Source organism: Sinocyclocheilus anshuiensis, unplaced genomic scaffold (genome assembly GCF_001515605.1).
Source record: "Sinocyclocheilus anshuiensis isolate Anshui unplaced genomic scaffold, SAMN03320099.WGS_v1.1 scaffold534, whole genome shotgun sequence".
In the NCBI taxonomy this organism is placed as follows: Eukaryota; Metazoa; Chordata; class Actinopteri; order Cypriniformes; family Cyprinidae; genus Sinocyclocheilus; species Sinocyclocheilus anshuiensis.
Genome location: NW_015547712.1, coordinates 748,886 through 764,944, shown reverse-complemented (window position 1 = coordinate 764,944; position 16,059 = coordinate 748,886). Strand labels below are relative to the sequence as shown.

General features: G+C 37.5%; 1 protein-coding gene and 1 pseudogene across 2 annotated transcripts in view; both read left to right on the top strand.

The window, feature by feature from the left end:
* The window catches only part of LOC107704060 (gephyrin-like), a 325,183-nt gene that overhangs the window by 133,477 nt on the left and 175,647 nt on the right, over positions 1-16,059 (top strand). The window lies entirely within an intron of this gene.
* The window catches only part of LOC107704061 (alpha-(1,6)-fucosyltransferase-like), a 107,437-nt pseudogene that overhangs the window by 63,650 nt on the left and 27,728 nt on the right, over positions 1-16,059 (top strand).

The window sequence follows — 16,059 nt, the reverse complement described above, 5'->3', positions numbered from 1 at the left end:
TTTTGATAAAAACTTTTCTTTTCCAGATTAAAGAAGAAAGCACTAGGAGCATCCATATCGTTGATTGAGCAAAATCTTGATCTTATAAGTGCTCCCTTTACCTTTTCTTGTAAAAAAGATCCAAGGTCTTCTTTTTTTTTTGTTTAACCTTTCATTATTCACAGTTCCATTATTATTCAGAATGTCTTTTTCCAAAAATGCAATGTCTCTTTGTAAACTTTTAACTGTTGTTTTCATCAATGCAGTAGAATATGAAGTATAGTTTTGACAAAAAATCCTGATATTTGCTTTACCGACATCCCACCATTGACCAAGATTTTCAAAAGTATCTTTCTTAAGCTTCCACTTATCCCAAAAAACTTAAACTTTTCACAGAAACTATTGTCTTGTAACAATTTGACATTAAAATGCCAAAAATAGCAAGATTTAACCACTTTTTTAAAATTGAAATCAAAAGTAATCATATGGTGATCTGAAAACCCACATGGCAAAATAGAAACATTTATTACTTTATTATTCCAAATCTTCCCCAAGTAAAAACGGTCTAACCTTGCACCACTAACTTGATTATCTGATACTTTTAACCATGTATATTGTCTAACTCCAATGTTTCTACTTCTCCACAAATCTATTAGGTCAAACTCATTTATAATTTTTAACAACTCTATGCTTGATTGATTATGAGGCTCCTCTCCATTCCTATCAACTATAAAATTGGTTGTGCAATTCCAATCACCCCCAATTACCATGCACACTCTATCAACCTTCTGAATGACTGATCTCAATTCCATAAAAAAACCACACGCTCATGTCCATTATTAGGAGCATATACATTGATTAAAACAAACGTTATTCCTCCAAACTCTACTTTAGTTAAAAGTGCTCTTCCTTTTACAATTTCCTCCACTGATAAAATATTTACATTCAATTTTTTGGAAAAAAGAATAGCTACCCCAGCACTTGTATTTGTTCCATGGCTAAGAACATACTTCCCTTCCCACCACATACCCCACTGAGTTTCATTATCATTACTTGTATGTGTTTCTTGCAAAAAAACTATATAAATTTGTTTAACAAACTCCGCAATCATGGCTAATTTATTCCTATCTCTGCCCCCATTTATATTAAAGGAACCTAGTTTTAAAAGTTCCATAGAGAGATAGAAATAAAGAAAGATTGATAGAAACAAATACAGGAAGTAACGTATTAGATTCACCTTATGCATTTGAACATTTTATTTTCGCAAAGTTCTTTTTTCTTTCCGTAATTTGGCTAGAATCTTCTTCAATCTAAACCTCTTCTTCTTACATAGGGCTCCGTAGCTCACAACTTTCTGCATTGACACGACTAACCATATGAATTTGTCTATATCTGGAAAAAAATCCTTTACCTCAACAGTTTTTCCAAACGTTAAGTCCAGAAAATCATGAATCTCTTGCACCGAGTATGTTTCATCTATGTTCTGTGACCCAAACTCAGACATGTCAGATAACTCAGACAATGTATCATCATACTTCATTCCATAATCCTCGCTTTTTTCAACATCTGATCTTTCAGTATTTTCCCTACTAACCACTTCACAAGGAACACTTTCACTTACTTTCTCTGCCACTGTGATTAAACTATGTTCCAAGACCTCATGTTCCCCTACCATATTCATCATTGTATCTTCTTTATTTTGATTTCCATCTGCGCTTTCACATGATTCATCATTTTGAGCCGTACTCTCCTCTTCAGGCTGAGGCTGTATTGTTGCATTATTTACCTTAGTTACAGATACACCACTAGGCCCTGCAGCCTCCTCATTAGCCTGGGCTCTATGCGGGCATGCCAACTTTTTGTGCCCGATATCTCCACACTCAAAACACTTTAAGCTACCTGTATTAACATAGAGCATATATGATTTCCCTTCATGTACTACTCTGAAAGACACGTCTAATTCTGGCACATTCAAAAACATAAACACCTGTCTCCTGAAAGACATCACATGTTTCAATGCTTCATTTTTACATCCTAATGGGATCGTTTTAATCGCACTAGCACATTTACCATACTGAGCTAATGCACGGTCAATATCCTCATTTCCAATAAATGGTGGAACATTCGATATATAAACTTTTGTCGTGGGTGTAACAAGCGGTGAAACAGTAACAAAATCGCCACTTACCACAATCCCGTTGTTTACCAGGCGGTTTACTAACTTCTCCTCTTTAACAAAAATCACTACCGCTTTATTCATCCTGGAGGCCGAAGAAATGTTGTCATATCCAACCTCTTCTCCGACCGCCAGTAGTACATCCTCCACTGATACACCCTGAGCAGGTACGCATCGGACTCCATGACGCCGCGAAACAGGTGGTTCTCCCCCCGTCAGAAGTGACGCCATTCCGACGCTTCGGTGAACACCACCAATACGTGGTTTTAAAGGTCTAAAATCAGCTTTACAAAAATATGATGTATCAAATCCCCCTTTTTTAAATCCAATTCAAATAAGAAAAAGAAGAAAAAAAAAAAAGAGACTTTCAAACACCTCTCCGTGAGCACCCTCACCCTCACCCACACCCAAACACTCGCCGCATGCAGAGAGAGAGTGAGCGAGCGAGCGAGAGAGAGAGGTTTAACAATACCTTTATTTGTACATGTTCACTTCATCCTGTATCCACTCAGTAAAGCATTGTAAATTTCTTCCTTTAGTTTTGACACAAGACGTGAAGATCTCAAACCTGTTGCCTCTTTAAGTTCTTCAAGCGATTTCCACCCTTCTTTATCCAATAAATGGTCCAACTTCACAGTTCCATTCCTCAATAAACATTTTCGTATAGTTACAGAAGACAGCAATCTTGTTTGAATCAGTGGATTAAAAAAAAGTGGTTCCTCCAGTGCCCAGTGTTCTAGATTGTCCACATTCCTTTCTGTTCTTATGGCATTTTTCCATGTTTGTAACATAGATCTATAAAAAACAGTGAGCTCAGATAAGTTCATCTCTTCAAGGTTCATTAAAAATAATTGTTTATCAAGTCCAAAGCCACCAACTCTCCTCATGATCGCAATTGCAGTTTTTTCCCATAGCACGTCTTTATCATATAAAAATCTCTGTGCAGCTTGTATCCTGAAAGCACGGATTCGATTTCGCACATCCACCAGTCCTTGACCACCTTCCTGTACTGGTAGGTATAATACTGCAGCACAAGTCCAATGTTGTCCATCCCAAAAGAGGTTGACTATTGTCCTTTGTATAGTAGAGACCAACTTCTCTGCTGGCTCCATGACAATAGTTCTATGCCACAAAATGGAAGCAGCCAGATTGTTTACTACCAGAACTCTTCCTCGATAAGATAATTGGGGTAACAGCCATCTCCACTTTGACAATCGGGCAGACACCTTTTCTGTCAAACCTTCCCAGTTTTTCCTTTGAAATTGTTCATTTCCTAAAAAAACTCCTAAAATCTTTAATCCATCTTTTTTCCATTGCAACCCTCCTGGAAGTTGTGGAAAATTTTCCAAATTACCAACTATAAAACCCTCACTTTTTGTCCAATTAACCTTAGCAGAAGAAGCTTTTTCATATAATTTAATAGTATTTGTTAAAATTGTAATATCTTCTTGGCCTGTAATAAAAACTGTAATGTCATCTGCATAGGCTGATAAAACCACCTTAGAATGACCATTAACATGAGGGATTACAGTTCCTTTTAAATTCTTCCTCAGCCTGCATAATAAGGTTTCAATAATCAGGCTGTATAATTCTCCAGAAATTGGACAACCTTGCCTTATGCCTCTTGTCACAGATATTGGAGCACTTAAACCACCTCCCACTTTCACCATCACATGAACATTAGAATACAACAACGTAATATATGAAATAAAAACATCTCCAAATCCATAACTCTTTAACACCTTAAACAAATATTCATGATCCACACGGTCAAATGCTTTTTCCTGATCTAAAGACAGCACTCCCAAATCATTCTTATTATTTAGGTTAAAATCAATTAATATCTCTCAATAAAAGCAGATTATCTATAATAGATCTCTTAGGAATGCAGTATGTTTGATCATTTTGGATCAGCAAATGTAAACAGTGCTTAAGTCTATTTGCCAAGGATTTAGAAAAATTTTTATAGTCCAGACACAATAGAGCAACTGGTCTCCAGTTTTTTAACAGTCCAAGGTCTCCTTTTTTTGGAAGCAATGACAAAACTGCCCGACGACAACTTATTGGAAGTTGATTACTTTTGATGCATTCTAAAATTAATTCATATAAATCTGGTCCTATCGGGTCCCAGAATTGTTGATAGAATTCCACCGGTAATCCATCAATTCCAGGCGATCTACCTAGATAGTTGCCTCATAGCCTCTGTGAATTCTTGAAAGGTGATTAAATTATCCACTCCAGTAATTCTGTTATCAACCATTTTTAACCATGTATACTGCTTTACTCCTTCATTTCTTGTTCTCCACACATCAGTTAATTGGAATTCATTAATAATTTTTTTAATGCCTCACTTGACTTATTGAGTGGCTCTTCCCCATTTCTGTCAAAAATAAAATCTGTTGTACAATTCCAATCACCTCCAAGTATTAGACAAACATTATCATCATATTTTTCAATGACCTTCCTTAATTCCATAAAAAAACCCAGCCGTTCTAGACCATTATTAGGAGCATATACATTAACAAATACAAATTCTATTCCTTTATACTCAATTTGTGCTAATAGTAATCTTCCTTTAACAATTTCTTCTATCTTTAAAATATTCACATCTTCAAAAAATAAAATAGCTACTCCAGCACTATTTCTTGTCCCATGACTCAAGGCAAAGTTTCTTTTCCACCATATGCCCCATTCAACTTCATTATCATTGTCTGTATGTGTTTCTTGTAAAAAACAAACATTAACCTTATCAATTCTTAACAATTCTGAAATCTGTGCTAATTTATTCTTATCCCTCCCCCCATTAATATTTAATGATCCCAATCTCCACACATCCATATAGAGAAATAAGAAATGGATAGAGAAAGAAAGAAAAAAACACAGAGCGGAGAATGCCACTTGTGATTTGTTCATATAACTATTTTTCTTTTTGAAACTTTCACTTTACTTCTCCTTAATTTCGTTAACATCTTTTTCAACCGGAATCTTTTCTTTTTATCCAAGGCTTCATAACTCACTGTTTTTTGCAACCACAGCACTGATCCTATAAATTTTTCCCCATCTGGAAAGAACTCTTCAACATCAACAACTTTACCAAATGTTTTGTCAAGAAAGTCATTACTTTCTTCTAAGGAATATGTGTCCTCCATCACTTGTGACCCAATGTCTGAAATCTCAGAAAGTGCATCTTCGTCTCTCATTTCTGCATCACAGTTATCCTCCTTTTCATTTTTTCCAACACCATTTTCTCCACTTGCTGTAGGCCTAACGTTTTCCACATCTACACTATTATTTGCAACCATTACTGTTGTTTCATCATTCAAAATCGCACTATCAATTCGACTGTCATTTTCTTCAGGTGATACAACAACTTCCTCAGCTCTTTGGGCCTCATTTTCTTCTACCACCTCCCTAACTCTCTGAACCTCATTTTCCTCAACGTCTACAGACTGAACATTTTCAGCATCATTCACAACAACCTCCTCATTTTGTCTAACGGCTTCTTCAACGATTTGAACTTTATGTGGGCATGCTAATCGCTTATGCCTTTACATTGAAATGTCATAATCTGCTTACACCACTGAGCTGATGTTAAACTTTATAATCAAAATGATGTAATGTGACAATGCTCAACACTATGGTATCACTATGGTATCGTTACACGATAGTATTACAGATGATACATGGTGAATAAGTTAGAGATAAATATTTTAATAAATATTTTAGTAATATTTTGTAAAATCCTCTTAAATTACAACTTTAAATAAAAAATTATTACTGTTGGTTCAATTATTATTGATCAACTGTTACCACTGTTGATCAATAATCAGCATCAGACTCCATAAACCTGCAGACCTGATACTGAATATCTAGATGATGCTTGCAGTTTTTTCTTGCAGTTCTGAAAAAAGTCAGAAATGTGAGATATAAACTCATAAATTCAAGATAAAACCTCAGAATTGCGAGATATAAACTTATAATTCTGAGAAGAAAAGCCAGAATTATGAGACAAACACGCAATTGCAAAAAAAAAGAGTTAATTACAAACCTTTTTTATTTTTAATTCCATGGCGGAAACCAACAAAAAAACAGAATTGTGAGATGTAAACTATAGAGTTTAGCGAAAAAAAGTCAGAATTGCAAGATAAACTCACATTTCTGAGAAGAACGTTGTGAAATTGTGATATAAACTTGCAAAAGCTAATATAGTTTATCTCACAATTCTGACTTTTTCCCCTAAATTCTGTTTTTATATCCCACAATTCAGACTTTTTTTCTCACACTTTGAGGAACAAATTCTGAATTGTGAGATGAAAGTTGCAATTACTTTTTTTTTTTTTATTCTGTAGCAGAATCGGGCTTCCATAGTTTGACTTGTATTATTTGTGCTTGTGAAGAAAACACAGTGCTATCAGCAGGTGTGATTCATTCTTAATGAATCCCCCCAGTCTCTAATCAGAGAAATGGCAGGAAAATCGGATGTGGCTTGACTTTTACATCAGTGCACAGTGTGGCTGAAAGATCATGTAACTGAACACAATTACTCAACTGTGATGTTTCTTCAGGGGAATTAGAAGATAAAATTATGACACAAGCTCCTTCCTTTAACTTCACTCTTTGCAGACATATCATCCCTCAGTTCCCACACACTGGATTCTCTGTCCTTCTCTCGCTCTTAATGAAAACTGATGTCCTGTTAATGTTCAATGAAGATGCATTAAAAGCTGTTCTGTCATATTTCTCTTTAATGCTCCGTTTGCGCTGAGAGAGATGCAACAAAACTAATGATCTCTTTACGATCAACAGAACTGTCTACAATACAAACATGGTATTCTGCTTGCTTGTAGTGTAGACAGCTTTGCTCTAAAAATTGGCATTCTAGTAATTTTTCGCATCACTCTCTTGCAGTGCTGTTGATCATAACAGTAAATAGTTTTGTTGTATCATATGTTTACAGTATTGCATTTGCATGCTTGCAGTGTAGACATGTATGTTGATGTAACAGGAACATTGTTGTTGTGTTGCATTGCTTGCAGTGTTGCAATGACATGCACTTGTGAATGATGATGCTTGTAAAAAAGTACATTTTAGACTTGTAGAATTTATTCAAACAGGATTATTCTAGTTTTGTTGCATTGCACACTTGCAGTGTTGCATTGCATGCAACTTCATTAAATTGGGAACATTCTAGTTTTGTTGTGTGCACTTAAAGTGTTTGCATGCATGCATGCGTTATAGACAACTTTGGTTATAACAGGAACATTCTAGTTCTGTTGCATTGCACACTTGCATTGTAGCAGTGTCATGTGTTTGTAGACCGCATCGGTGATTATAAAAGCAGTATTTTAGTTGTCACATTGCTTGCAATAGCATGCACTTGCAGCAAGTTTGTAGGTTATAAGAGAAACATTTTAGTTGTGTTTGCATGCAGTGTTGCATGCTTGCAGTGTAGAAACTTCATTGATTAAAACGGGATCATTCTAGTTTTTTTTCTTTGCATTGTTTCGTGTATGCAGTGTAGTCAGCTATGTTGATTTAAAGCAGAAACATTCTAGTTCTGTTGCATTGCACACTTGCAGTGTTGTACGATCATGCATTTGTTGTAGCTCTGTCGCAGTGCTTGTAATGACATGTATTTGCAGTGAATGTTGTTGATTATAACATTTTAGTTGTGTTTGGTCGCAGTGCACTGTAGAAACTGCATTGATTAAAACAGGATCATTGCATTGTTTCATGCTTGCAGTGTACTGTAGACAAGTTTTTTCATTATAACAGGAACATTTTAGTTTTGTTGCATTTCTCACTTACAGTATAGTCAGCTTTGTTCATTAAAAACAGGAATGTTTTAAACAGTGCTTTCTAAGATAAAACAACAACATGATATATTTATTATCATCTTTGATTATAAAGGGATCATTCTAGTTTTGTTGCGTTGTTGGTTTGCAGTGTTGCTGAGAAGACAGCTTTATTCATTATAATGACTGTTGTAGTTATGTTGCATCTGGAACAGATTCGTTTACGCTCTTATTCCCACTGGTAGCTGCCACATCACTCGCTGTTAATTTGCATAAAGTTAAACTCTCCTCAGCAGCATTGCATCGCCTGTGGTTGCCGATGCTAATATCGCAGCAAATCGCTGTCAGCATGTCACTTTGCTTGCAGCGTAGACACAATGTCTCACTCATTCCTGGAGGGAAACTGATGACGCTGGGTTTTCTAGGGTCGTTCCAGTGCGCTCATCACGTCAGTTTGACAGCATGGCGGTTGGTCACAAAGCATGTGTCAACATCTGCGGGACATGTCTGGGGGAACGAGGGGGATTTAGCTGTCTGGGTCTGAATCTGTGAGAATGAAAGAGTTCAGACGTGAAGATGAGGGTAGGACAGACGTACACGGTGAGGAGCGGCAGCGGGTCCAGGCGTTTTAAGAGACTCCTCACATCTGTCATGAGATTGTACCGTCGGGAGATTGTCATTTTGATCAATCCTTGCGGGTGCTGAGGCAGGGGTGTGAGGGACTGCATTTTTATTTGTGTGTTTTAGTTGTATTTGGATGTTTTCAGTTCATTTTCATTGGCCCGATGTGTTCTCTGTAGCAACTGTTTTGAATCAGGGCTCAGATTTTACTCTGGATTTGAAGTAGCGTCTCAACACAGAAACATTGTTTATCATACAAAAGTAAGCAAAGAGCATTGAAATCAAATTTTGTTCAGTATTATTTAAACTCCTCTTGGCCTTAGGAATATGGAGTGTGTGAAGCTGAAATCTTTATATAATAATTCCACACTTGCAGTGTCATGCATTTGCAGTCTAGACAACTTCACTGTCACGCATGCTTGCAGTGTTGCAATGGCCTGCATGCAGTTTGAGTTTAATTATAACTGGAACATTGTAGTTGTTTTCTTGCATGCTTGCTGTGTACACAGCTTTGTTGATTTTAACCAGAACATTTGAGTTTTATTGCATTTCTCACTTGCAGCGTTGCAGGATCACACGGCTGCAGTGTAGACACCTTTTGTTGACTATAACAGGATCATTTTAATTGTTACATTTCTCACTTGCAGATTAGTCAGTGTTGTTGATTTTAAACAGAAACATTCTAGTTCTGCTGCACTGCTTCACTTGCAGTGTTGCAACAACATGCACTTGCAGTGAGTTTAATTGATTATAACCGAAACATTCTAGTTGTGATTTCTTACAATGCTGCATGCTTGCAGTATACACAGCTTTGTTGATTACAACAGGAATTTTTGCACCTGTTGTGAATCTTGCAGAAAACGAAACCTTTTCAGTGCACACAAATAAGAACATGTATACGACATTTTGGTTGATGATATTTAACCTTTGATATCAATGACAGATAATTGATAATACTTTTTTCTTCTTTTTATATAAGCGATCTTTGATTATATGTGACCCTGGACCACAAAACCAGTCTCAAGTGTCAATTTTTTGAAATTGAGATTTATGCATCCTCTGAAAGCTGAATAAATAAGCTTTCCATTGATGTATGGTTTGTTAGGATAGGACAATATTTGTCTGAGATACAACTATTTGAAAATCTGGAATCTGAGGGTGCAAAAAAATCTAAATATTGAGAAAATCATCTTTAAAGTTGTCCGAATTAAGTTCTTAGCAATGCTTATTACTAATCAAAAATTAAGTTTTGATATATTTACGGTAGGAAATTTGCAAAATATCTTCATGGAACATGATCTTTACTTAATATCCTAATGATTTTTGCCATAAAAGAAAAATCAATAATTTTGACCCATACAGTGTGTTTTTGGCTATTGCTACAAATATACCCCAGCGACTTAAGACTGCTTTTGTGCTGCAGGGTCACATATGGTGACACTTTTTAACTAGAAGTCGGCATTGTTTTTTCTCTGCTGTCTGCTAACCCACCGACCAGTTGACTGTAACATCTTTCTCTCTTTCTTTCTCCAGAACCGCAATGCATTCAGAGAACCCAGCTTTTGGACTCCAAAGGACGTCAAAGCCAATAAGACGCCAGTGAAACTTACAAAGCCAGAAACGCCACAATCATCTACTGTAGATACAGAATGGAAGATCTGCCTTCTTGACGAGTCATGATGCATAAATAGCCACGGTGTATTGATGTACCTACATAGACACAACTGCTTCTTCTGACCTTCCACATTTGGACGCCCAACTTTAAGAGCTCTACTTTAACTGGCAGACCCAACATGCCCGGCGTCCATCGGTTGTGACTGGAGTTTGGCGGCAGCATGCGTCCATGGGCAGGCTCCTGGCGCTGGATAGCGCTGGTTCTGCTGGCCTGGGGGACGTTGCTCTTTTATATCGGGGGACATCTGGTGAGAGACAACGAAGATGCGCCGCGCTCCAGCCGTGAGCTGGCGAAGATCCTCACCAAGCTGGAGCGACTGAAACAGCAGAATGAAGACCTGCGGCGCATGGCTCAGTCACTACGGTAAGCCAGCTCGCTCCAGTCAAATAACACTGCTTTGCATCTAATTAGCTGAATGATAAACTTATTTCTTACTTATTTTGGGGTGCTGATGACAAAAATAGTGTGCTTTGCTCTACCATGTCACAGTTTCTCAGAAAATATGTGCATTTCATATTATTTTTGCTTTCAACAGCCCTTAATCAGCAGAAAAACTGCCACAAATGATGATTCCAGTCTCCCTTTTGAACCAGATTACAACTATTTATTTGATTTTCACGTCACATGTATGAATGAATCTGATAACATTATTTTATGCATAATCCTGATTTCCAGTTTTTCCACTCCTTTGCAGATTGTAAATTCATGATGATAAATGATGATAAATATGATTTTTGAATACTTTTTTGTCATTAAATCCAAAACTTTTGGCATTTGACTGCTTTTGTTATCTTGCTAACTCTATTTGATATATTTAAAGCTGATACATATATATATTTTGAAACATCTTCAGTCTTATTTAGTGAAAACTGTACATAGTAAATTTTATATATATATATTTTTTTTTAAGTCAGCATCATCAAATGTGGTAATATTAGGCCTTTTTTTTGCAAAAACAGCCGATTGAGGGCTTTGTAATAAGTGCCATTATCCTTTATTACTGTTTCTGTTAAAGGAATAGTTCAGGCAAACATTCTCGCCATCAAAATTCTCCTTTTTGTGTTGCAGAGATTAAAAAAAAAATAACAGCATGCAGATTTGGAACAACATGAGGATGAGAAAATAATACCCGGATTTTCATTTTTGGCTAAATTATTAATTTAACGTTGGTGTCTATGCTAGATAGACCAGCTAAGACCAGGATAAGAGCATTTTCTAGGTTGATTTATGCTGGTTTGATGCTTTTGTTGCAGGTAATCCATTGTGTTGCTTATTAGGAATATTTTAGTGTTTATTTGCTATGAGTTAGAAAAGAGTCATTCGCACAGGGCATGTTTTTGTGTTTAAATGCAGCTTGACAGAATTGAACAAAACACAGAAGTTGAGCTATTTTTAAGTTGACCCAGCATCTTATTCACTGCTTTTGTCTGCTGTAATTGTGTTGTCGAATTACCTTATTTTGGGGGCTTTTTTTTCTCAGTAAATATTGATGCATGCAGGAATTCTAATTTGTAATCAATTAACAGGCTTGGCAAAAGTGTTTGTCATGAAGATGCATTGTGTATTATAGATTAATTTGTTTGTGAATATTATATTTGAGGCACAGTTGGTTTGTGGTGTCAAGGGCTGAGTTCTGTCACCAAAGAGTCTTTCTAACATGTGCAGCGTTTGACCCGATTCTGTCTGATGTGAGTTTAGAACCCTGGATACAATGTCAGCTCTTGTGCTCCCAACAGAACAAGAGAAATGGAAACATATGAATTCTGTAGACATAAAATCCCATGTTCATAATGCTAAATGCAGAAATGTCAGTATACTAGTATTAAAATGTGAATGTTTTAATTAACATTTGATTTTAATTACATAACTTAAAACTGCAATCATATTTCTTCCCCCCTCAATAATTGTTGTTTTTATTAAAGCAAATAGAGTTCTTGCAGTGTAATGTTTTTAATTTTTGTTTTATATATATATGTGTTAATAATATGCTATAAAAAGTGACAAAATATTATAATTGTAAGAACATTTTAAAATCATGTATATGTATATTATTGGATTGTTGTTTTAATATTAATTAATTATATTAGAAAAACATGTTTATAAATAAACCATCCTGATTTGCACTTACCTGTTGTGTCTGGCCTTGCTTTGTGACAAACAGTTGTTGAGAACCTCTCCTTTCTCCTAAAAATAACAAAACATTTCTTAAATGAATATCTTCAACAAAGCACTGTTCAAATGCCTAAAGACACTTTAGTGTTTTATGTCATTTATTCATGCACATACTATTATCATAAAGTGATGGTAAAAACCTACTGGATGGATACATTAACATGGGAATTGATGCTCAAAGCAATAAAATGTTTGCAGCCTTTGCTGATGTGAAATGGAATGGTCTTTGACAACGGCCTGTGTGTGTGTGTGTGTGTGGTGTATTATTATGAAGCTTTCTCCACGCATCATAACGTTGATTTGTTTCATAGAGACTCAGCGCTCACACCCTCAGGCTGGCTGAAGATATGTGTGTTTTCTGTCAATAGCATTATATGTGCAATTAAAATTGCCACGAGCTCTGGAAAATATTCAGCCACAGACATTCTTCATAGTGGCATTTGCCAAAAACACACACAACAAACACAGAAAATGAAATAGCTTCTCTTCACTAAAAGGTCTCTTATGATTAAGAATATCGTCCGCTGCACTTAGTATGCACAGCCAGACTTTGACTATCAGCAGAAAAGTTCACCCACATTGCAGTGTATTTAGTTTTGTGTTGACACAACATTTGAGATGATTGCCAGGGCATTGTCATACAGTTGCTAGGGTGTTCTGGTGCTTTTAACACATTACTGTGTGGTTGCTAGGATGTTATAGGTGGCTTGTTATAGGTGTATGTTATAGTTATAGGTGTTCTTGATGGTTGTAATGTTACTATAAAGTTGCTAGGGTATTCTGAATGGTTTTAGCATGTTGCTATGCAGTTGCTAGGATGCTCTGGATGGCTGTAGCATTGCTATACAGTTGCTAGGGTGTTCTTGATGATCGTAATGTTGCTATGCAGTTACTCGGGTGTTCTGGATGGTTGTTACTCATTGGTACACTGTTTCCAGAGTGTTCTGGATTGTTGTAATGTTGCTACGCAGTTTCTTGGATGTTTGGGTTGTAACCCTGCTTTACAGTTGCTAGGGTGTTCTGGATGGTTGTAACATGTTGCTATGTTGTTGCTTGTGTGTTCTGGATTGTTGTAATGTTGCTACACAGTTGCTAGGATGTTTGGGTTGTAAAACTGCTTTACAGTTGCTAGGGTGTTCTGGATGGTTGTAACGTTGCTATGTTGTTGCTTGTGTGTTCTGGATCGTTGTAATGTTGCTACGCAGTTGCTAGGATGTTTGGGTTGTAGAACTGCTTTACAGTTGCTAGGGTGTTCTGGATGGTTGTTACATGTTGCTATGCTGTTGCTTGTGTGTTCTGGATTGTTGTAGCATTGTTATATAGTTGCTAGGGTGTTCTGGATGATCGTAATGTTGCTATGCAGTCGCTAGGGTGTTCTGGATGGTTGTTACTCATTGGTACACAGTTGCTAGGGTGTTCTGGATGGTTGTAACATGTTGCTATGCAGTTGCTAGGGTGTTCTGAATGGTTTTAGCATGTTGCTATGCAGTTGCTAGGATGCTCTGGATGGCTGTAGCATTGCTATACAGTTGCTAGGGTGTTCTGGATGATTGTAATGTTGCTATGCAGTTACTCGGGTGCTCTGGATGGTTGTTACTCATTGGTACACTGTTTCCAGAGTGTTCTGGATTGTTGTAATGTTGCTACGCAGTTTCTTGGATGTTTGGGTTGTAACCCTGCTTTACAGTTGCTAGGGTGTTCTGGATGGTTGTAACATGTTGCTATGTTGATGCTTGTGTGTTCTGGATTGTTGTAATGTTGCTACGCAGTTGCTAAGATGTTTGGGTTGTAAAACTGCTTTACAGTTGCAAGGGTGTTCTGGATGGTTGTTACATGTTGCTATGCTGTTGCTTGTGTGTTCTGGATTGTTGTAGCATTGTTATATAGCTGCTAGGGTGTTCTGGATGATCATAATGTTGCTATGCAGTCGCTAGGGTGTTCTGGATGGTTGTTACTTATTGGTACACCGTTGCTACGGTGTTCTGGATGGTTGTAACATGTTGCTATGCAGTTGCTAGGGTGTTCTGAATGGTTTTAACATGTTGATATGCCGTTACTATGGTATTGAGAGGGTTTTCTTATTGGTCCCTTTGAAAAGAGTCCCTCCTCAGGTCTCAGTGCTATTCTGGTTTGTAGATATGGCTCGAGTTCCTCTTTCAATGTAAGTCTGTGGGATTTTTCCACCTATTTCATCATCCAGCAGGTGAAAACCTTCAGTCTGATTGCTTAAAAAAGTAACAGCACACTTACCATAGGATTAGAGGTTTGTTTGTATTCGCTAATCATTTCGCAGTATTCAGATCTTCTTACCTCGTTTTCATCGCTGTATCTGTGTGATCTTCAGGCTTCAGCCTCCATCATCTTCTTCTGACTAATCTCACAACCCTTGTAATTTCCTCTCGGAGCGCTGCATGTGGCAGTGACTGACAGTAATTCACTCACTGTAATGTCATTTGGCCGCCGTTCCCTCCTGTATCAGACTCTGTTTTGCTCTCCATCAGCAGTTCTGAAGTTCTGCCCCTCTGATGATTGTGTCTCACACTCGTTAGATGGAATTGAACTGAGCTTTTCTGCGCTCTAATAACATGTTTCATTTATACTTAAATTCAATAGTCCTCAGGTACTTTTCATTTGCATATATTTATATATATATAGTTCCTATTTGCATATATTGCAGATATATATTTGCAGCCTTGAACGCTGAACCATCTGCGCTCTTTGAAGTGTGTTTCGAGTATCTAGCAGTCGGTACCAGACGGGAGCTGATAGGGTCCTTGTGTAATCTCGAGAGGAATGTTCAGGGGCCGAAGGGAAAAGAGCTTCACTGCAAACACCTGAGGGCCACAAGCTTCCTGATTTCTCTCTCTTTTTCCGCTCTTGCTGTGCAGTCCAAATAATTTAGTCTCTGCTGGTTTCCTAAATATTTAAAGAGATAGTGCACCCAAAAAATAATATTGTGTCATCATTTTCTCACCCTCAAGTTCCAAACTTGTGTGAGTTTGTTTCTTCTGTTGAACACAAAAGAAGATATTTTAAAGAATGTTGGTAACTGAAAAGTTGATGGTAGTCATTTACTTCCATAGTATGGAAACAAAAAACTATGGAAGTCAATGGGGATCATCAACTGTTCGGTTTCCCACATTCTTCAAAATATCTTCTTTTGTGCTCAACTGAAGAAAGAACTTCATACATTCTTCAAAAAATATTTTGAAGTTGCCTCGTTCCCTGAAGGAGGGAACGGAGACGTCACGTCAGATGACTGACGAATTGGGATCTCGCTTAGAGAGACCAATCTACTTCGAGTGTAAACTAAACGAGCCAATGCACATTGGCATGCGATTATTGCATCCAGCTGCCGCTGATCACAGCATGAGTATAAGTAGGCAGCAGATGCAGTGCATATTCAGGTTTTCGCTGAGGAGCCGAGCCGGTGACCCGGCCGCTCAGCGGTGGTACAGCAGCTTTGCTGGAGGCCGCAGGAGCGGGGCGGTGGCAGGGGGGCCGCCCTCGGCGATGGCAGCAGCTGCACGCCGGGGCAGGATGTACCTGATCGCCTCAGTCTGCTTTGGTCAGCGGAGAACTGCTGGGCAAGCTCTCCACCGTGTCGCCGAAAAGGCCGGCCTGGGACACGGGGGCGTTCA